The sequence below is a fragment of the Lates calcarifer genome, linkage group LG7_2 (assembly GCF_001640805.2).
Source record: "Lates calcarifer isolate ASB-BC8 linkage group LG7_2, TLL_Latcal_v3, whole genome shotgun sequence".
In the NCBI taxonomy this organism is placed as follows: domain Eukaryota; kingdom Metazoa; phylum Chordata; class Actinopteri; family Centropomidae; genus Lates; species Lates calcarifer.
Genome location: NC_066854.1, coordinates 7,948,297 through 7,972,085, shown reverse-complemented (window position 1 = coordinate 7,972,085; position 23,789 = coordinate 7,948,297). Strand labels below are relative to the sequence as shown.

General features: G+C 40.3%; 1 protein-coding gene across 3 annotated transcripts in view; it reads left to right on the top strand.

Moving 5' to 3' along the window:
- LOC108872990 (interleukin-1 receptor accessory protein-like 1) overlaps nucleotides 1-23,789 on the top strand; it is a 266,950-nt gene that overhangs the window by 35,817 nt on the left and 207,344 nt on the right. For 2 of the 3 annotated variants that reach the window (XM_051066061.1, XM_018660974.2), the window contains exon 1: nucleotides 7,683-8,384. The exons of the other annotated variant lie outside the window; for it this stretch is intronic. The gene's annotated coding sequence lies outside the window, so the exon portion shown is untranslated. Of the gene's footprint in view, nucleotides 1-7,682; nucleotides 8,385-23,789 lie in introns of those variants that run through there. 3 annotated transcript variants of the gene reach the window in all.

Genomic DNA, 23,789 nt, shown 5'->3' with positions numbered 1-23,789 from the left:
CACATATACTGCATTTCAATACGGACCATGTAGATTCTGTTTTATGAGCCCCAGTTTGAAATGCAGACCACACTGCAGAAGTTGCACGGTACACCAAAAACTGATAGGGGCTTAAAGAAAAAAGGAAAGATTATTCAGTCTTTTTTATTTGTTGTTTTACACTGGATTAACTCTCTGCTTTGTTTAGAGGACTGAAGTGAATAGGCGTGTCAAAAACCTGAATTAATTTCCCTGATCATTAGATCATTCTTATGCCATTCATGCTGGAAAAAAACATGCTACTTTTAGATACTAAAATCCCATCTGAATAAACATCTTACTCAGAGGAGCACCAAATCATAGCAGATCAGGCTGGTCCGGTAAGGCCCTAAATATATATAAATATATTATGTGTGTGTATATTATATATGTATTAAAATCGAAAGTCAAAGAAGAAAGGAAAGGAAATAATAATGATGATCGCCATCCATGATATATGGTGATGTAACCAAGCTAGTGAGCCAGTATGTAGAGGGCCTTGACACACACACACCTTAATGAAATAGATGTTATTAGCCAAATCTCTTTTTTATTCATTAAACATAAAATTATACATAATGTATTGATGACAGAATTTGTAACTTTTTAAATGGGTTTTAAATTTGCATCCTGTCTCATATATAGTTAACCTACTTTGATTTTAAAGAGATGTCCACAGAGACTGCATTTTCCAGCAGCAGAGAAATTTGTGCTTCACTGCCAGCTACATCTGTGCAGGATTAAACATCACGTCAAGCTGCACATAGTCTTTAAATAAGGATGTTAGGCACATATCTCCACTTGCCTCAGATATCATGCTACTCATTCCTCCCTCCCTGGTGGATATATATGTAAGGCCTAATTTTCGTCTTGAGCTGCATCATCAAAATATGATTAGAGGGCTGCAAACTTCTGTGAATCCCATTTATATGCAACTTCTTTTCATTAGCAAAACCAGAGATAGGATTTTCTGTTTTATTCAAAATATCTGACAGAAAAATATCTATGACATATTGCTAGATTGCTTTTTTCTTTAACTTCATAGTTGAGGCCTGCTGTTTAACATGGCTAATGTGGCTGACAGAGTGACCAGTCCTTCAGCACACATTTCCCCTGAAAGCCTTTATTAAGGTTAGCAGGTAGCTTACCCTCCTTGCTCTCTGTACTCCGTCCCTTTACACTAAAGCTTGTACATGTCTGTAGAAAGTAAAAAACTGCCGAGAGAGCTTCAAACACTCACAGTCAAAGAAAGTGCTTTCACTTCCCGGCTAAGCACAGCAGCCTTTTTCTCAACAACTCATAGACCTTTCATGCCTTCGTGCGGGGACTGGGGGTTGAGGTGGGTGGGATATGGGTGGTGTTTGGGGGGCCCAGCGTGGGTCTGCCAACACTACAGTTTGTTTTTATTAGTTTGAACCACGATGCAAAAGCCTTATTTGCTCTTATTTCTGTAATTGGTTTCATTAGGTTCATGCAGCCCAATTAAAAGTGTACTTCGGCTTGTAAACAAAAGTCACATTGAAGTTTGGGTAACAGCTTTGGTACTTTGGAGAAAAACAAAATTGGATTCAAGTTTCTGTAAGTTGGGAGAAGTATAAAAGTTATAAAAGTCCATACCCGCAAAGAAACTATAAAGAAAAGAGAACATGAGCACTAAATTTGTCATTGGTACATTTTGTTGTACTAAACTTTACATGCATAAGTAACTGCGATCATTTCATTGCTTTATACCCGTAAAATAGCTTTTCTATTTTTAGATTATATTCTCCCTCCTTATGAATGTTGCTGCAGTTTACTTAAAAGGGGATAAGATCTGCATTTTCAGGTGTTCAGTGTGGTTATTTGGTGCAGTTTGGGCATTTCACTCCAAATTTTCCCCAAGCAGAGAAGTAAAAATGCATTTAGAGTAAATGGTGGCTACCTGACAAGAATTACCGTTTGAACTATCAGATGTAGGCCAGCAGCGCTATAAAAATATCTGCAACCAGAGTTACCTTTGCCAGAGCATGCAGCTATTTATTTTAGGAAAGCAGGTAGTCAGTTCAGTGACTTTTCCTTACTTATATAAGGCTGGAAAGAGTACTGCCAGAGAGGAAAAAAAAGGTCCAGGTGGAATTTTGTTGAAGACCAATGAATGTGTGTCTTTATCACTATTTTTAAGGTGTTTGCTAACACTGCTCAGCAAAACAGAGGCAAATCAAGCCAACACAGTCAGCCAAGATAGTCAGCATGCTCCACAAAAAAAGCCTCAACAAAAACAGAAATGTTCGTCTGAATGCCTCGCTCCCCAGTGGAATGTACCATGCAGTATAAAATAAACGGACTCCCACAGCTGACATGACACAGAGATTTCTACTGTCAGAGAAATCAACATCCATCACGCGCAAATTGTCTCGCCCCTCTTTGTTTGACGCAGCGGGGGTTCATTGTGACTGTGCAACACCCGACGTGCTGCTTTCCCTGGCGTGCTGGAAGAGACATGACATAGAGACGGAATGTGCTCGCCACTTGGTGCCTCAACAATACTTCAGACTGATCTGTGTGCAACAAACTGCGAGTCAACGAGACTCTTGTCACATCCAAAAACTCACTGTTGACTGATAAGATTCACTTACTCATATTTGCTTAATTAACCCATGATATGGCATCTCTCTTAACATTTTAGAACTGAAAACGCTGCTCCGCAGTGTCCAAAACACGTACTTCAGCGGGAGCCCCTGTGGATTCTTGTGTTTATCACATTCAAACTTACGTCAAGTCACATCCCATTAAATCTCCTCTGGGGAGCTGAACTGAATCGGAGATGAGCTGTGAATTATGCATCAACTCTGTGATGACATCATCCCCAAAAACACACGCATATAAAACAGCTCTGCACGAGAGGTTATGTCCTATTATTGTCAGAAATTATTCACTTAAAATGTCTTGCTATGAATCATACAAGCTGTAATTAGAAGACCATGGCAATGCAGTCTTGCAAGTTCAGCTCATCCTCTGTAAAAGGTGCACGTGAAAATGACCACCTTTAAATACAGACACTGTATTCTGTATCATTATTCACGCACAGGAACAAATTAAAACATGCATTATTGGTTTAATAGGAAGGGTCACGCTCTGTTAATCTGTGTGGTACACTGTAATAACTTTGTCATGTTGAAATGTTTTCTGCTCAGTCCTGTTTGGTACTCTGTGTTTGGTAGGCAGTAATTGGAGAAGGGCTTCAAGGCTTCCTCCAGTGACCTCATTACCCCAATTAAATCTGTAGCCTTCTCTGAAAACAGTCCATCTCACGAACTGATGTCTGATTATCACTCTGAGTCCAAATGAGGTTGAGATATTCAGCTGAGGAAGGAAGCAGAGCAAGGACATATGGCTGTGCTTTTTACAGTTTGCTGCAGTAGGTTTTTCCTCATCATTTCCGTTGACCAAAAAGAAAATGAATACATTTGAAATAATTGTTGAATTGTCAACTAGCACATTTTTATTTTGTTTTTTTGTAAAACGTATACTTTAGCATTGTTTGGTTCAGTTGCAGCAACTTAGAAAGACCTTGTCACACTTTTTACCACGTCTTTGTGGGTTGTTTGTGTTTTTTAAAGAAGAACTGTAAAGCCAGGCCCAAACTATCAGTTCTCTTTTGGAAGTTGGTAATTGTACCAATTAGCAAACATGCAAAGAACTTCCCTTTATACATTTTCTAAACAAATGTATGGATCTTTTCAGATTTTCAGCAAACCACGGTGATTGTGTCTAATGCACAATCCCAAGCCGTGCCCAAAATGACTGCCTGTTTGCTACCCAGTGCAGTGTATTTACTTTCCCTCCTTTTATTTAGTGTCAGAATTCTCAGTTTAAATTGAATGCATTATATAATGCCCCCAAACACTCCCACAAAAGAACAAAAATAGTGGTGTCCATATCATGTACACTACTCAGGCAATGCTAAGGTTTGACTCTGATAGATGTTAAAATTACAGTCATGCAACACTGCACCTGGCGCGATACAATGATTCATAAATGGCTGAAATCTCCTCTTACTGCTCACTTAGAGTAAACTATGTGTTTCTGATGTAAGGAATAGTGAATCAGGGAATGATTTTGGACGTGTTCACCTAATATCATTCAGACCATAATTGCAAGTAGCCAGGTATGAAAACCCATTAACATCAGTCAGTTGTAATTCACCAGTCTGAGATATGGAGAATTTTTGACAGCCATGACATCTGCCACTTTATCACAAGACATATAGAAGATGAACAGACAGCTGAAAAAAACTGCAAAGCCACCATCTCCATCATCTTGATAGTTATAGTCAACTGATCTGACATGAGGATAGATACCTAGTTAAAATGTGATGACAAGGCTAGCTGTGGTGATAACCACCAAGTCAGAAGAACAGAAGGTTTTCCTATTCTCCCTGTGAATGCAGCAACGGCACCAGTCTTTGTCAAAGTTTTCCATCATTAGCGTGGATCTTGTTAGTGGAGGGGCTTGTTGCTGTTGCTCATTAGGAAGGTACTTTGGAAACACAACAGAAGAAAAGTAGAAAGAACAGTAGAAGGAAGGAAAATGCAATCAGTCAGTGGGAAGGTACTCTTCATTTTTCATGTCCTATGAGCCAGGCAGCCTTTCCACTTGATGTTCTGGTGGATTTCTAATGAGGTGGCAGACCCTGCCATGAAAACGCAATGATTAGATGGCCACTTAAACTGAACGGCCTTTGCCGTTTGTCACAGGTGTATGTTCAGTCACTTATGAAATAGCTCTGAGTATGACTCAGCCAATCACAAATTAGTATTACAATGTTTATTTTATGCAGTAATTAGCTCATACATGTGTATTTTGATTTTGTAGCCTTGTTAATTGTCATTATTTTAGCATTGATTATTGTCTGCTCCTCTATACTGTATAGAGGCATGTGATCAAACATTACATCAGTCCTGCATATGTTTTGGAAAGCCCAGCCTCTGTGGCTTAGTGGTTGTTCGAGTCTTTAAATAAGAGGCTTTAAGAAAATTTCTCTTCATCTCATTATCCACTTTGTCCTTAAAACATATCCTACTTGAAAATCTGACTGCGATTCTCTACTTTTTCCTGTTGTTGCAGACACAGTTTTTCCCCTAAAGGTTTTACTTCACATATAAGTCATGGAGATGCTTTTTTCCCTCCACAACTTTATGAACAGTTTTATTGCAAAATTCTACCCACAAGACAAAACTTAATCTCAAATTAATGGTTCAAATGAATATTTCAAAGTTTCACAACAGTTTTTAACAGTTTTTTCACAACCAATTTTTAATGCAAGTTTCATAAACTGAGATTCACTTTTATCTAGTTAATTATTTTGTAAGAACTCATGACATGTTTTCCACCCAGTACATCAGATGATGTGTCATTTTTAATTGGAACAGAGTAAAGCTTCATGCTGTTGTTGTCAAATGGAAATATATTCCTAAACTGTCAGGTTTTAAGAACATTCGAAAACAGCCTTGTTTTGAGCACAGTGATGATGTTTTTGTGTGTTTAAAAATTGGGTTTTGAGAGCGGTTTATAAAGCCATTAACCTATATGGGAGCACAACTAAACAATACAGAGGATTTATCCAAACTCTGTACCACTACTCTTCCAGGCTGTCACCCAAGTCCTCAAACCAACAGAAAAAATGCAGCAAACAATCAACTCTCATTCGACACTTGTCCACAAAGTTGCACACTAGCTGGTTGATTGAGTCGGGGCCATTTGCGGACGACAACCTCAGATAGAGGGGGGGAATCAATGCCGTGTTTGTCCACTTCTTTGCTCATTAAGGAACCTCTATTCACATCAGGGTCAGCGTATGACAAAGAAAGCTCACAACTGCACATTTTCAGTCTGAGGAGGGTGGTTTCTCTCCTCCTCAAAGCCCTCCCCTCATCGAAATTCGCCTCACAGAAGCGCAGTGCCAGAGGCCAAAGTCTTGACAGGGGTAGCCCAGTGAGGGGGAAATCAAACGGGTCTCTTTTTGACGGCCGGGCTCGCGGACAGGAAGGCCCGCTTACCTACAAGTCCTTAATCTATATCACACCTTTGCAGTTCAGGAAGGAAGCAAGGTAGTTTTACTGTTCATTCATCATCTTTAGTGATTTAGGGTTTTGTCTCTGGCCTGTTGGATGAGAGTCCTTGGTTATTCATAAATACTGGTAATACCTGAGCTGTACAAATTGAAATCCTTTCAGGCTTTTCAGTGGACTTGTCACATTCACGTCAGTGTGTAGTTAATATTGAACAGGACAAAGATGGTGATAAATATTGATAGAGTGGAATGAATTCTGATGTCAGATGTGGATATATCCATCCAACTAAACCCATCATATGGCCTATTTTAAAAATAAAAGAGACCTGTTTACCAGTGCAATTTAAGGGTCTGTGTTTTTCTGTTTTATTAATGTAATGAAAACACAATTGCCTTCATAACACTACCAGAAATAGACACAGTAAAAAAAAATCTCATTTAGTGGTAATGGACCACAGCATTCAGACCATTTTCTGTTGCAAATGAAGGTTTGCTTTGTGCAAGGTCATGCATAGCTCCTGTATATTAGTAAAAGAGATTTTGTTGGCCAACCCTCTCAATACTGGTCTCTCTCTCTGTGGGTTTCTGTAACCACTGAATCCTTGATATGATTTTCTCTGCACACTTGAAGCACTTCCTTGTGTTTCCATAGCATTTTCCCCTCTTTAGTTTTAGCCATTTGTATAGCAGATATCAGCATGTTGATACATGCAGGAATAAGGTCAGCAGATAAGGCTTGCATATTTAGTGGTCTGCTCATAACAAGCTTTTATTCCTCATGATCACAAAATGACTTTGCAACAAAGTTGTTGCACTGTACAAAGTAATAATATTGTAAACCCAAGGTTGTGGAGTAATATGTTTTTATTGTCTCCTTAAGAGTTATGTAATTCTGTTTTCATATTTTTTTATGATCACCTGAAAAGAAAACATAGTTCCCCATATCCTGTGTGGTCTTTTGAAGATTACATTTTTAGTCTATTGTCGTATATTTCACTTCTTTTATTAAATAATAACGTGTTGGGACTCCAGTGACTTGTTAAGGAAAGTTTTTTTTTTTTTTTTTTTCCGTGCATTCCAGACCTTTTCTGTTATTTCCATTGGGCGGCAGTGCATCTATCCTCAAAACTGAGGCTGCACTGCATTGCCCGTCGGCCCATGCACACTCCCTTCAGCACTCTGTGAGCCACTAAAAATAATTCCCACATAACGAAATCATCTCTCCAAAACAGGTGCATAATGAGGATGAGTTTTCTCATGTGCGCCTCGTCGGGTGGGCCGCCAGTGCGCCATGCAGAGGATGAAGGCTCCAGAGGAACTCGGGTCTGATTGGGAGCGTTCATGCTGGTACCACTGTCAAGTCAGGGAGAATGCGGAAACAACGCGTCTGACGTGGTCTTCAAAATAAAAGCCGCACGGGAAAATAGATCTATGTATTGAGAACTGCCCCAAGTGTAGTGGCATAAGGGACTCGGGTAGAACCTGTTGGCAGATTTGGAACGACAGTACATTTCCACTAGTGCAGTGAATGTGTCATGTAGTGGGATTCAAATACGCCGACTGTAATGTATGATCTACTGATACTTCAGCTCCTAGTTGAAGCTTCATTTCATATTAAAATTAGATCTTACCGCGAAAAATTTCGCGGCTGATGCAGGCTTTACTCGTCTGTGCTTTTATTTCGAAGGCACAACCCCTCATGTCCCGTGCTGCCTCGGTTAACTCACGCTGACTTGACGCATCTCGCTGACACAGCGGCACTCCGAGAGGGAGAAAGAGAGAGAGGGAGAGAGAGAGTGCGCATCCGATGTGTCTTTTTCTGCACATCACTTTGGAAATTTGCGCTCGTGTAGTCCTGCTTGAAGCAGCGCTCACCTGCCGGGGCTGTGCGGCTGCGAGCGGCTGAGCAGCTGATTTAACAGGATAATCAGACTAATTGCCTCCTCTGATATTGCCCTTCATTGATCGTGTCGACCATTCCCCTAATCACTATCGTGATTTTCTTCATTTTCCTCTTTCCTGCTGTTTGAAAGTGACCGGCTGCAGGTGTTTTTTTTTTGTTGTTTTTTTTTTTGGTTGTTTTTTTATGCGATCTGATCCGCGCCAGTCAAGGCTGGCAATATGTAATTTTGGGATAGCCGCTGTGTTTTTTCTTTTTTTGGAGAAGTGGGACTATTTCACAACTGGGATTCCTTGTTTTTAAACCGTCGCTGCTTTACTCTGTAGACCTAAACAGATTGTGATACACCGTGATGGTGTGGGGCTATCAGAACTGACGGCAGAGTGTACGCTATCATCGGGAAACTGCTTGTGGGTAAGTTTAATTTAATCTCTCATCTTTCCGTTCCCAAAGTTGGTTAGATGCTTATGCTGCCTTCCGTGGTCACGTTTAAACCAGTACCCACGATTTATTTGGATGACACGGACATTTCACATGCACAGATTTGCACCGGCGGGCTTTAACAAACGGATTCATGATCTCCTTATATGCGGCACTTAAATGCGCATTTGGAGCAATCATGTTTACGCACGAATCCCAGCCGCTCTTTTTTTTTTTTTTTTTTTGCTTCAGTTGCGGACTGAGCCTCCTTTAGTGGAACTGTCCACGGCTGCAGTACGACAGTGGAAGTGGACTGCCGAAGTCCTCTCTATTCTTTAGTAAAGCCTAATTATCCAAGCCGAGCGATTTCAGTGTGTCAGTGGATGCGAGCTGTTAATTTTTACGCATTATTTTCTCTCGACGTTAATTGTGTAACACTGTGCGCATTTGCATTTCGCCCTGGTGCGTCAGCACAGTGTGTGAGTGTGTGTGTTTTTTGTGTGTCTATGTATGTGGCCCCTATAGAAGTGTATTGCGAATTGCGTGCGTGTGTCCGTGGGTGTTTTTTTTTTTCCTCCCCCGAGTGTGTGCACATGTGCGCATCGCTCTCTGCGCACCCCCAAAGCGCGCCTGTGTGTGTGTGTCTGTCAGAGGAGGGAGGCAAGAAGAACCCGGGCTTAGTTATTTCAAATTATTTCTGCTGAGTGATTGCTTGGCGAGTCAGCTCTCTCTGTGCCTCTCCTCAGTATTTGCTAGTATTTCCTCTCCTCTCCCCTGCTTCCCTCCCCTGCCTGGATGGATGATGGCTTATGATTGTCCAGATGGATGTTGGAGCCTCCACTCTGGCTCTGACCAGACTGGGCTTTGCCAGTTAAACATATTTGGGAATCAGGGAGTGATACTGATGTAAAGTTGGAGCAGATGCCGGCTTATAAAAACAATAAAACCCTCTTCTCCTACTACAGATGAGTTACAGAGGGTACTGTAGCCTTGTAAGTTCCATCTCGCCATCTTATCAAGCACCAACTGCTACAGAGATGCTGCTTTTCTTATGCAGTTTTATAATTATAATCTCCTCTCAGGCCAAAGCTCACAGGCAGTGTCAGCTTCACATCCAGTCATCACCTCATTAATTGCATATGATTTTGTAACAGTAACATTTGCTCCCCATTTCAACTGCTGCAAAATCTCCTTGCACCGCATGCCCTGCACTAATTCTCCCCACTCCAATTTTCTTCTTGACACTTTAGGTGATTTCTTCTTGGTTTATGATGTTACCTTAATAATGTCTTTATTCATCTCCAACATCTGGGGTGAAGCTTTGCCACAGGAGCAACTAGCAGCACATGAATTAATAGGTAAGTGGCAGTGGCCACTTAACGGAAGCCCTGCAGCTACATATTGAGCTGAGTCGAGTGCTCTCACACAGAAATTGATTTAGACAGAGATTATGTCATCCAGCATTGGTCCTTTTTTTTAAATGCTGGTCAAATTTACCCAGCGGCATTGAATTCCTCCTCTGCTCTCTGATGAATTAAGTGTAGGTATAAAGGGCATGTTAATACACCAATGAAGTTGTTGTTTTACTGGCAGATTTATTTCAAGTATCATTTTTAATACTTAAGCAGTGTTAAAAAGCATTTTATCACTGACAAGCACATTTAAATGCTTCTGTTTCTTATTAAACCCAGGGGTTGAATTTCCACACAAGCTCCACAGTTTTACAATATTAGCATGGAGTGGCTATTAGGTATTCAGCACAATGTGATGCTTGTTATTTGTGGTGTTACAACATCATATTCATATAATATTGTTCTCAGCTGTAGTTTTGCCTCTAACAACTGACATTTAATCATATCCTCCTGTTTCATGAGGCTAACTCCACCTGTCTTCCACTAGAACGAGTTAAAACAAACCATGACAAGCATTTGCAAATAGCACTTGACCCTACTCGGCCCACAACGATTCCTCTGCCTGACAGATGGATCTGAAGGCATCACAAGTTTTCTCCTTTCCTTTCCTTGATTGATACTTTTAATTTTCAAGGAGCTGTCACCAAGGCCTATTGGCCTTGGCTTTGCAATCAAGGGGCGGACAGTCAAAGGCTTTCAAATGAAAGAGTTCATTAATGTGGTGGAAATAAGGGTTGTCTTGCTGTGCAGTATTGGCTCCGTGTGAGGAGTGATTGGAGCAATTGATGAGGATTTGTGAGGAAGAATGTTGAAGAGGAAGTTGAGAACGGGCCCACCTCAATCATAGCTCTTAAATTACATTAGTAAGACTCAAGGGGAAAGGGAAATAGTGCGAGGCGATGCAGCTTGTGTGTGTATGTATATGTGTGGCCAGCGAGTATGTGTGCAAATATCATAAATGTTGTACTTCAGTTGGAGCACCTTCCACTCCTGCTCGCCACAGCTGTGCAGACTTATTGACTGTTGTGAAATCTGAGCATTAGAAGCTGTGGACTACATGCATAACAGACGCGCTCTCAGTTAAATCTTTTGAAAATCCAATTCCCGTGAAGATGAGATTCCTCTTTCCCCCCTCGCCTTGTTCCATTTTCCATCGCAATCATTCGGCATCGATCTGATCTTATTTTTGTTGCAGCCGTCATGTCATGAATCGACAAGTATGGTAGATTACAATATGTCTAGGCATGTGCCTGTACAAAGCAGTATTAAGACTACCAAGGGTGAATACCAAAATTTCAATCCATCCATATATAATCTATCCAGGCTTCACTCAAATAATATTCTGAGGTATTTCCCAGTGTTGTTTTAACTCAGCTCAAGTGCCAGATTACACTAGGAAACCCTCCACTTTTGGCTTGTGAACCCTTTATAAAGGAGCAATGTCAAATTGTGACTCCCAGCCGTTTAGTACTTTCTCAGCCGTCACATTTGAAGAATGTTTTAGAGGTCTGAAGGGGCGAAACTGCGTAGTATTTCACAAGAAAGAATTATTGTGATTTAGTATAGCAGGAATGCAGTATATTACTTCTTCTTTCCATTCATGTTAATTATATACCCTGCTGATTAATCTCGTGACTTCTTGGGACTCCTGACCTCAAGGCTGGAAACCACTGTTTTAAATATAAAAACAGCAAGTGTGTGGGCAAACATGGAGAAATACTCTAAATAATTGGAATTGCAGCAGAGTGCATTTTTAAGACTTTATAAAGGTATTAGGGTTAAATATTTCTGTATTACTTAGTGCTAGAACAGTTAGTCACTTCATGGGTTACTAATTTGAAATATAAATCGACAATTTTGATAATTTTGCATTAGATTTTTAGATTAGAATCAAACAAGAAGACCCAATGTTCACTGCCACACCATTTAAGCCATGGTAGCTCTCTATATGGCCATTATGGCTACTGTTTCAAATCAGTGAGCAGGCAGTTTTACAGCACTGTTGGATTTTTGCATCAGTGTGACAGCTTACTTTACTTGTAGCTCACCTAATTAGCCAAAAAACGTTTTCCATAAACCATTTTTCAACTAATTTTCCAGGAAATGTATCACTTTCCTGTGTGTCACTTCTATAACCATAATGTATGTTATGTCTGTTCAGATCAAGAGTTGAACAAAGAAGCACTCTTCGTCCTCCAGTCTGTCTCCTACAGAGGCAGCAAACCCAACCCTTGTGTCCCTATCACAGAACATACAAACCTTGATGATTTGCTGTCGGGTGAGTGGGCTGTATGGAAAAAAAAATAAATGGCCTTCGAAATTGGCCCCCTATTCACTGCGTGGCCCTTGAGCTCTCAGCCTGCCCTTTCATGCTGTTATTCAGCACAGAGGTATCAAAAAGACTGCTCTCCCTTGCAAATGATTTTCATGGGCCACTTATTTTTTCAATGCTGTCATGTATGAATGTGAACTGAGGTGAGTGTCTGCCGCTGGTATACTCTCTGTTTACTTTCTGCATGTAATGGCATTCTTATCTCAACAGAGCAACACTTAATACCACAAGAAAAGGATGTTAAAAGCATCACATCCAACTGTCTCTTTACATTACTCTTGAAAAACATATGCAAGCCATTGTGGATAGGCATGTGTGTGTCTTAGGCTTAGGCGGAGGCATCAAAGCAAGGCCTTGACCAGAATCAAATGCAATTTAAAACCGTTTATTTCCTCATTTGTTACAGCAGAAAATAAAAGGACTCAGGGTCAGCCACAGTGTAGTTTGCCCTGGAGCTGAAATGTTGTGCTGGTCAATTGTAACATGGCTAAAATGAAGAGAGAGGCGATGAAATACTTGTGTTGTACTTCCTCTGATGAAACGGCCATCTGAGGCATGATCAATTACCTCAATATACAGTATTTTTCTTAGCTAGGGGCAAGTGACGTTTAAAATGAATGTTTTTTTCCCCTCTTTTTAATCAGCAGTAGAATGAGAAGCCCGTTGCTATAAGCAAGAGGATGGAATTATCATTTTCATCCTTTCTTTTCAGCCCCACTGTCATTGTGCCATGTCTGGAGGTGATCCTCTGAGGCCCATCCAGCCTAGAAAGATGAAGTTGATGTGTTTTAGATAGCTTTTAGAGAGATGTGGATAGAGGATGGAAATTGCATGCCAGGGGAAGCAAAATGAGCAATTTTTCCTCCCATTTCCCCTCCTCTCTTCATCGGATCTGTGCTTACTCATTCATGAAGGCTTTGTTGTGACATTCCATACATTGGTGTGGAGATAAAAAATCACACAAAATGCAAGTTGGCGGGGGGAGGAAAAAAAAGAGAGAGACCCAGACTACATTATTGTGCAAGCTAATGCATTTGGAGGATAACGGCATGGCAGAAGAGACATAGCTAGCTCTAATGTTATCAAAACACTATCATAAGTACCAATCTTTATTCACATTCTGACCTATGTTTTAAGTGGCTGGTGTTGAGATTCAGGAAATTCAGTGGAGCCTTTTACAAGTCCATTTAGAATAGTGTGTCTACAAAGGCTTTTAAAGTATTCATTGAAAGAAAATGTTCAGCCTATTATATCCAGCATACACATGAGTGGGAACCATGGACACAGCCTATTTGCATACAGTATATGAATGCATACTTGGGTACCCTCAGTAGGGATCCCGACCAAATTCTCTCCTCTGCGCCAGACGGGACCTTAAATAGAGCCACCGCATCGAGGGATTAATAGCGAGTGAAATCAAGGAGCGGAGCGCTTCATTAGCAATTCTTCATTTGTCATTAGCCACTAGACGTGAGACCCGGGGCAACATATTATTTACAGGTGATCTTATTCAGATATTTCACCCTGCTTCTAGTACAAGATAGGCCAGAATTGAATCCAGTTGCTACCACTGCACAATATTTCTGCAATTTTTGAGGCTCGTAGTGCCCTGAAATGGGACAACAGCATGAATATCAATTTTGCTGAAATTCCACAATGCAATTCTAAGCCTTTGCTACATGTGTACATCAACATAATGCAAGAAAACACCTACTAAAACACAAGCAGCTCTTTAGATTTGGGTGCATTGCTACATATACAGGTAATAGTACAGGTATGAACATTACACTGCAGTTTGTGATATTTTGCGACACTGCTTCACCATTCTGTTGAGCTAAAGCCAGTACTTACAGACAGTATTATGTGTATTGAGCCTTTTGGCATTGAAATGTCATTGAATGATGATGCACTTTAATGTTATCACTGTGGCAAGCATTCTATCCTCTGTCCTGTAAGAAGAATTAACCTTTGCAAACGACAAAATAAACAACCTTCAGTTTGAATTGTGGCAAACGCTGAGCCAGTTTCTACTTCACTGGTGGAAATGTTGGTCTGAACATAGCCTGAGTAACGGCCAGTGCCAGAAAGTTAGAGTAAACTAATTTTCAATAACTTGCTATAATTGTCTCCATTTTCTGTTACTCCTATAACATATTGGTAGAGCTCTGAAATTTAAGACCAGCTTTATTAATAACATTAATATATACAGTTTGACCCAGTTCAGTTACACGCATGGCTGAACACCTTGAGCCTGGCGTCATCTATATTTTCAAACTATTCCAGCAATAATCCAATCCCTAGTTTGGCTAATAGTGGTAATAATTTTATGCTGCTAAAACATCCTGCATTACAGCTGAGGGGCTTACTGTTGTGCCTCTATCCCAGCCAGAGCGTCGCTCTGTTTCCACCCCCACCCCCCCTGCTGCCGGACCAGACCCACAGAGACTGGCTCTCAACAGGGTTCTTGATTTATGGGCCACTTTACAAGAAGGGCCTGGGGACGCAGCACTCCTTGTCCTCCGATATTGAATCTCGGCTGCCTAGCATGGAGATGCGGGTCGTCTGTTATTGTGTGAAAGCTTATTTGCATTGTGCCGCTAAGCTCTCAGTGGTAACTACAACATGTCTGCTCACCTTAGCACTTAAGTTTATTTTTGCTTGCAGGGCTGTTTGGTTCAGACGTGTAAGGGACATTTTTGGAGAAAAGGTGCAGTGAAGAAAAATAGCTCTCACTCTGACAGGTTTGTGTATACTTTTGCAACATGGTTATGAACCCTTGAATATATATGTGTAACATAAGCAGCTATTCTCCAAGTACTGTTTGTCCACCTGTCCCTGTAGAAAGTATGCTTTGCTTTGCTTGGTTTCTGCAGTCGTCATTAACAGAAGCTGAAGCTAAACCTCCAAGCAGTGCATAACCTCAACACACAAAGTCAGATAAATTGACCACAATTTTAAGCACATTGTCTGTTAGAAGAAAGACTTTGATTATTTGTTCAAAGGCTTTGTTTGTTTTCTTGCTGTTGTGCATTTGTTCTACTTTTGGATCAAGTTGATTCTTCCTAGTGGTTGATTTGATAAAAAAAAATAGCAAGATAAATTTTTAGCAGCCTTAATGATTATAGTTGCTGCAGGGAAGGCGCTTATTAACTTGTGTTAATAATCTGACAATCCTCTTTCATTCCCCCTTAAATCAGCCCACAGTTCTGCTGCTTAGACAGACAGTATATTCAGTTTAAGTGATCTGGCAAACTACAGAATCTGCCAGGGCATTATTTCTCATTCTTGTAGGCCTTTACTTTGTACATTCTTATGGTTAAAGAACATTTATGTGACATTTTATTGGTTGCTGTTTGTGTTTCTCTTTAATCTGTAAAAAGCTGTCGTCCTACTTCCTTTAAAGACCAACTGGGAAAAAAAGGACATATCCAATGAAATCTTTTCCTACCCTTATACTATAAAATATGCAGTGTTTTTTTACTTTCTTAAAGTCAGAGCTCCTTGAAGAACTCAGACTTTGATGCTCTCCAATGAATAGCATTAGCATACTGTAGAGTTAGCTAGAGACTCTGCGGTTCAGCAGCAGATCAGTCTCAGTGTCACAGATTTAAATTTAGGTGTTGAGTAAAAAATGTGTGTTAGAGGTTGTGTTTGAGAGAGATAAAGAGAGGAACGCTTCAGCCCGTGAATATCTCATCATTGCCACTGCAAGTCTCAACCTCGGCTTGATGAATTTTCATTTTATTTAGCAGTGGGAGTGAGTCTCAGAAGTACACCTATTGCTGCTATAGATAGATGTAGCTAGTGTTTGATTTCAGATAACCCTGCAGCCTGAGGTTTTACAAGTGTCATTCAGCAGCTACTGTAGCATGCTTCCTCTCGAGGTGAATCCTATTTCAGACCTTGAACTCTGACCGTGTTTGAGAGTTTGATTGACATCAGCAGAGACATACACTGACTTGCTAGATTCTGTTATAAGAGTAACTTGGAGAAAGCTCTAATCCTAGTCAGTCTGCACAGTTCCTCTCACATAGCTGCTCTAAGATTAAAGTACAAATTGCTAGATGAGCCAGGTATTTATTTCCACCTCAACATAAGTGTGCAATAGTTGAACAGTTGAACTGTTTAAAGGGAGCAGTTTAGCTTAGAAAACTCTCTATGTGCTATATGATCTGGGAAATTGATTGCCTATATACATGTTTACAAGAAGAGTCTGTTTTGATGCTGATAGGATCCCGTTAAAGACCACAAAATGGTCTGCGATGTAGCAGCAGAGCACGATCTTCAGTATTAAATTAGCAGTGTGTTAATCATCACTGTGCTATTTTGCCATAAATCCATATCCATCAGGGTAAATTTAAAACTTTGAGACAGCTTGAATTGCAGCTTTAGTCCCCATAGCAGCTGTGAGTGAACAAACAGCTCCTTGACAGCCCTAATAATTGTCAGTGTTTTGAAAAATAAACATCTATTAACAGTGGAAAATTTGCTATCAAGATGCTACAAATTGGTTTAATCTTTTAAACCACATCAGCACATTTTTGTAGTAGTTTTGGAGTCAGTTAACTCAGTAAAACTCAGATATTAATCGCTATCATGTCAAAACATGGTTAGTTAGCATAAGAATCTACTGTTGCCATAATAATATGGTTCAATGCTCTGCTGCTTGGCAACCTCCCACGATAGCCGCCTCTCATGCCTTCTCTTCGTCCCTCCCTTCTTCTCCCCTGTTCTAGCGTTCATTCATCCTCCCTTCCCCTTTCACCTCTTCCTCTCAGCAATTCCAGCGGGCTCTCCTCAGCCCTCTCACCACTGGCCTGGAATATCCAAAGAGAGAGCTCCGTTCATTTAATGTCATCCTTATTTCCCTGACAGCCAGGCAGGATAAAGAATCTAGTTAGCAGGCAGCTCAGGGAATTGGACTAAGAATTGGACATGACTGCAAAGACAGTTTGTGTGTGTCCACAGAATCCACTGAAAGTGTATTTTGTCAACCTGACCGGTGACTAACAGCTCCCAAGACCGCAAATAAAAAAATATAAACAATACATTATATACTGCATCTGCCATATTTCACCTACAGAGAGTGTTTTATGTAACTGTAACTGTTGAGGTCAAATGGCAAGATAAAAGCTTGGTAAAATTTTAAGGCCAGTTGTTTATTTGGCCATTTGTTGAGTTCAACACTCCTCATTCCCATAGTAGAGAATGAAGATTTAATGAATGTTATGGAATTCTATGCAGTAAGTGCATCACATCAACAAAAGATTTTTAAACCCAGAGGCAGAGAGGTTATTTTCAGGCTGCTTTCTTGTCTTGTATATCTAAAGCTGTCATTTTTGAATAGATCAAATGCATGTCAAACAGACTGATAGTCTTCAAACTGACAATAAGTAGTAACAGTATTGCTTTCATGTGTTCCTTTTTAACTTGTTTAAAAATTGGAAGTTACACTGACGACTGAATTGTACTGAACTGCTTAAGCTCTGATGAAACAGTACTTTTGTTAGTGGTGTTGTGGGGATAGGATCATTTTCAAGCTTCAGTGCAAAGTTGAAGAGGAGTACTCTGCAGTGTATTTTAATTAACATTTGACTTGGAACAGGGACGTAGCTAGTAGCTGCCATTGAGGACACTCAGGTCATGTCCTCAGGATTGTTTCTTGGGATTTGGCCATTATACCAACCTGAGTGGTTTGCTTTGTACAGTCACACATATATTAGTGAGGTTATATTTTGGAGTCATTGGCAGATTAGACTTTTTCAGCCCCCAGAAGTAAGTTAAGTTAACATTATTAGTATTTATCCAACAGTATTGTGTTCTTACAATTGTAAGTAAGGCTTTGAATTAGTATATTTATAGTATATAAAATATAAAAATATAAAATATAAAAATATATATGAATATAGTATATTTCACAGTGTAGGGCAATAAAATGTAAAATATACTGCATTTTAACAGTTAAAAGAATATCAAAAATGTGAAGAAAACATTGTGCAAACTGTTTTTTTTAAATCCTGGCCATGACCCTGAGTAATAGTAATTTTGCATCACCATGAAAATGAAGAGAGCTCCACGGATTTTAACTGGATGGTTAACAACACAGAGCAACACATTTTAAACAGCCGTTACAGTTAGTGATGTGAATATGTCACTAGGCAGCAACTCAACATATCTGCAATTTTACAAACTGACTCTGAAACAATTTCTAAAACAACACAAACATGTCCTGTACTCTATTTTACTCTCACCACATAGAGAATTAGCAACCAAAAATGTATTATTGCATATTGCTGCACACATTGTTTTTTATTGATCTGTTGATTGTGCTCTTGTTGATTTATGCTGCTTTTTTCCTCCTTTTCACCAGGGAGGAAATGGACTGTACATATTTTTACATGAACACAGAAGAGGCATTTATTTGCAGACAATTGCAGTGTTAAACGTGTTTAGAGGTGTTGATTACATTCGAGAAGCGACCTCTTCTCTCTCTCTCTCTCTCCTTCTCGCTTCCTGCACGCATGTCAAGAACATGGAGGCTTGTGGTCGCAGGGTTATTAGATAATCTAAAATGGAATTATTCAGTGAGGAGAGCGCAGACTCGTGTGGGTGTATGTGTGCGTCAGCCAAGGGTGTAAGGGCTTGAAAAGTATTCCTCACAAATAGAAATGTTAATAACTCACCAAGCAGGGTACATATCAATTTTCTGACTGGAGGTGGGAGGAAGGGGGCAGAGGGGTGACATGGGGGAGAGGTGGGGGAGTAATGACAAAGGCAGAAAAGGTGTCTGTTCTAACTGAAACTCAGAGTGCTGCAGGTCTAATTAATTCTTTCATTTTCAATCTGGATATGATATGATTCAAAGCATGTGACTCATAATGCTGCTTGTGTTTAAGAGCCTGAATCAGAGCTTGTCAATATCAGGGCTGCAGCTAGGAATTCTAAGGCCCTTCAGGATAAAAAGACCCAATGCCAGAGGAACAAAAAGAAGCAAAATGTGCAAGTTTTGCACCCCAGTTTCATCAAAACTTCTAGCCACAGAACTGAAATGTTTTCCAAACAAGCAGGAGAGGTGTAGGTAGAAAAACGGATGTGTGATATTGCTTCTCGCTGTCAGTCCCCATTGGTATCTGATGGTGGGTAACATCCTACAACGATATGAACAGTCATCCAGAAACATCAGATAGGAGCAGTGGTTCAGAATCGAGCACCAGGGCCTTCAGTGGGAACAGCCTGAGAAAATGCGTGACAGAGCAAGGGAGACTTGAAATGAGAGATCCGTATAAATCATCATCTCAATATCCATCTGGCGAGCTGTAGTAAAGCAGTAAAGTCTCAGCCGTCGATTGCTGAAATTGTTTGTGTGCGAGCGTGAGAGGGAGATGCATTCCTCAGGGCTAACTCCTCGCCCGAGAGTGTTGAGAGAGTGCCCCATTTCTCTTGCTGAACCCTCCTCGAAAGTAATTGAATTTTGGATGAATCCGCTGAGGAGGAAACACTGTCTGGGCGGGGAGAAAGTGGATGCTTGAGGAAAAAAACAATCAAAAGATTGAGAGGCAGGTGACAGCACCTTTGGATGAGCTTCTCTTTAAAGAATGGCACACTGAGATGCTTGACAGGATAAGCTTTCATTGTGGAATTTTTGAGGGAGGACTATTTTTTTCCAAGATTTCATTTTTTTTCTTTTTTTTTGGACGTCCAGCATCCATTCATTTGTTGAAGTGGATAACTCCTCTTGCTTTTTTCTGCTCTATTGTGTTCCTGATCATATCTCTGACAGTTAGACAGCTGCACTGAATCTTTCACTTATCACTAGCTAATAACCATGTGCCAAGAAGTAAGACGATAGTGACAATAATACATTGACACCCTTTTCATGATTACTGATAACAAATTGGGTGTTTGACCTTGATAAGCCCTTGAGAAGCTCACTTCTTCAAACAGGTGGCCGTCTTTTTAAATAGACTCCATCAGCATCTGAAGCAGAAAATGGAGGATGGAGATCATTTACAGTGTTTGGGGAAACACTTAAGAATTCTTGTAGAAAAGGAGCATAATGAAATCATGACAATAATTATTCAAACATTCCTGATGGCTACAAGCCCTCTTCACCACCATCTTGAATAATCAGACCACTTTCCCTCTCTTTTCTTGCCAGCTTACTCCCAGCTGATTAACAGTCTCAGTTGTTAAATCAGTTGTTAAATCGAGGACTGATCTAACTGTAGCATGTTTTTGGAGGAAAAAAAGACTTGGATTTGCCAAGAGAACCATACCAACAAAGGTTAATATACATTAACATTTTCATCATAAATTAACTGGTCATCCTGCAATGATAAAGACAATAAAGTATTTGAGGTATAAGCCTCATCCAGAGTCCAGAAAAGCAGCTTTCTGTTGAGTTGGTGGAAGAAGCCATTGCAGATACAATGCGAAAGCATCCACTAGAGTCTCAGAAGGAACCTCAATGCAAATAACAACCATATAGATGTGTAGTGGGCAATCGCGGAATACAAAAGCAAGAATGGCTGCATCAATACGAGCAAAGGTCTGGCTGCCAGATGAGCTCAACACCTTTTATGCTCGCTTTGATCTCCTAAACAGAGGACCTGGCACTTGTGTATACAGCGAACATGAGAAAGACCCTGGTTGGTGTGAATGCAAGGCTGGCTGTGGACTAAAAACATGTCTCCAGCATTCAGCGGACATCTTAATCGACATATTCGACACAACGCTCTCGCAGGAAAGCCACACATCTTCTGCTTTAAGAAGTTAGAGCATCCTGCCTCAGAGATTACCAACCTGTGGCACCCAGCCCTGTCATTCTGAAGTCCAGCTCGTCACAGATCCTCAACTACACTGCATTTGTTGCAACCATATCCACAGGATATCATCCCCACTCGGCACTCACATGATAAAAATAACAATTCCTATGTCTGAATCTTGTTTGACAAGCTCGCTGAGTACTACCTTATGTAATTGGACTCTGGACTTTCCCACCAGCAGACAACAGACAGTTTGGATAGGCAGACTCGCTTCCACAAAATACTTTGAAATACATGTACCATACCAGTGTGCTTCAGGTTCCCTCAAACCTCTACGGGGGGGTAATCGGAATTATCTTGACTGTCCACATGACAACCTGGCACCACACACATGAGGCCCAGGATCTGAAGTGGATGGTGAAATCCAGCTAGAATATCATTATTATTGTATCACTGGCCAGCACTACATTGCTGCATCACTGCTCACTATGGGGCAGCTTCTTACCTCAGCTTGTAAGACTCCTCAACACCACTTTAACTCCCCTACACCACCACCAGTGAAGGCTCAAATGCCAGTCATCTCACCTACGCCTGCTCTACTGACACAGTTAGCAGATCAAAATGAATTTTATTAAGTCATTTTCCAAGAAGCAATACCAAACATTCCCTAATTTCAGTATATTCGTTATTAGGATTTGCTGCTTTTCTTTATTTTTTGTGATAAAACACTGACTCTATTTGGGTTTTGGTCTATTGGTCAGACAAAACAAGGCGTTTAGAAGATGTTCCCTTGCCCTTTAGGAAATTGTGATTGGAATTTTTCATTATATTGTGACATTTTATGAGCCAAATTATTATCTGGGCAATCAACAAAATAACAGGCTGATTAATCTTGAAGAAAAATAATCATTAGTAGAAGGCCTGTGTTGACCTGTCTGAATGTCTAGTTCCTTTTTAAATCAGAAACACTGAGTGAATGTTGTATAGCTGCCTAACTTTTTTCTTTTTCTTCTGAATAACATCAAGATACAGTGACGTGTTACTCTTAGTCATGAATTACAATGGCATTGTGTATTGGCATATTTATGCTCTTAAAAGAGACACAAATAACTATTTCTAACTAACCTTGGGAGGAGAAAAAAAAGGGGAGATCAGTGTCCTTGGAAACAGCTTTGTGAAACCTCACTTCTGGAGCCATTTTCCTCTTAACGGCAGCACACAAGCTTGTAGGAAAGCACTATGTCATGTTTTCATGTCTTATTCTTCAATATATTTAATCCCATAATCCACAATTTTTGTTTGCACACATGCAGGCATAGCGTATGAAGTAGTGTCCCCAGCAGACGATGACTTGCTGTATTTGCTCATCAGTATAGTGACTATCAACAAAAAATTAATTACCCTGCATCGCAAGAGCACGTTTTTAACCTTTTCAGTGATAATAGGAGTTTTCTTTGATGTCTAGCAGTCCAGGATATCACTGTGAGCTGGGGGGATACTGAGAAGAACTGGTGATTCAGTCGTTTCCTCTGTGTTCAAACCAAAGAAAAAGACCACAGCTTTTGTGCTAATGTTGCAGACTTGCGCCCAACATGGAAAACTAATTAAAAAGATAAGATTTTTGTGTGGTGGCGTGTAGCTTTTCTGTGGTGGCATTGGTTGCAGGAAGCAAGGGCTGACGACAATAGTCCTTTTGACAAGGAGAACACGGCAATGTCGCCATCTTTGGCTGCTGGCCAGTTTCGCATGCCTCTGTGAGTGTCTCAAGGGTTATTGTGGCTTTTTAGGGTTTCCCCTCAAAGCCTTTCTGATGCAGCTTTGTGGTATCTATGTGAAGCATCTTTGTCGTGACTGAAATGCCAATGGAAGCGTCCTTGTAGCCTACTTTGGCATCTTGTGAAGCCATAGCAGAAATGGCACTTGTGCCTCTAGCAAGGAGTTCAATTAGTAGTCAAACAAAAAGAAAAATTATACAGTGTCATGGAGGGGTTCAATGAGCAAGTGTATTACTGAGGAATACTGTTAGCTGCTGGCAAAATCTGAATAAACATTGTCAACTTTAATAGACTTATGACCAATTTTATATTGGATAATGTTTGACTGTGGTGAGCTTCTTTCACAGTAGTTTATCCCCAGTTGTAATTGGTTAGAAGAGAATTACTTGTTTTGTGAAGAAAAACCAGGGCATAACATGTACGCCGACTGTAACCTGTGAGGATTCACCACAAGATGCAAACACCTGTTAAGTCTCAAAAACAGAAAGGTCAGATTGCAGTTCAGAGAAACATACAAAAAACAAATTGGTAGAGTTCATAAACAAAGTTCTATGGACTGATGAAACAAAAATCAACCTCTGTCAAAATGATTGGAGCAGCTCGTGACCCAAAGTCACCACCTCATCTGTCAAACATGGTGGTAATTTAAGTATGGCTTGGTCTTCTATGGCTGCCAGTGGTGCACTGGCATTTAGTAATGATTTCAATGCCTGTACTGTATATGTTAATCACTGGCATGTGGCTATAGTGTAAGCCAGATAAACAACTCCTACCTGTGCTGAGATACCATATACCTTTTCAATAACTGCACGGCTCATCAGATATCTGAAAATCTGTTTAAAATGCTTCTATTTTTATTTCTACTTTTTATTTTTGACACCAAAAATCTACAGTCGAAAAATAAACTTGTTCACTTCTCTTGAGAGTGTAAACTATGATATGGAGATGCTGGTTCTAAATTACTTCAGACATTTTGGCATATCTCTACTGCGAGTTCTTGTCACTCATTGGCCAACATATGAGCAGATATTGATGGATCCAATGTGGGCCTGGGACGTGTGATAGCTTTCAACTTACTGCATTTGACCACAATCAACTTAAATGTTATACTATTC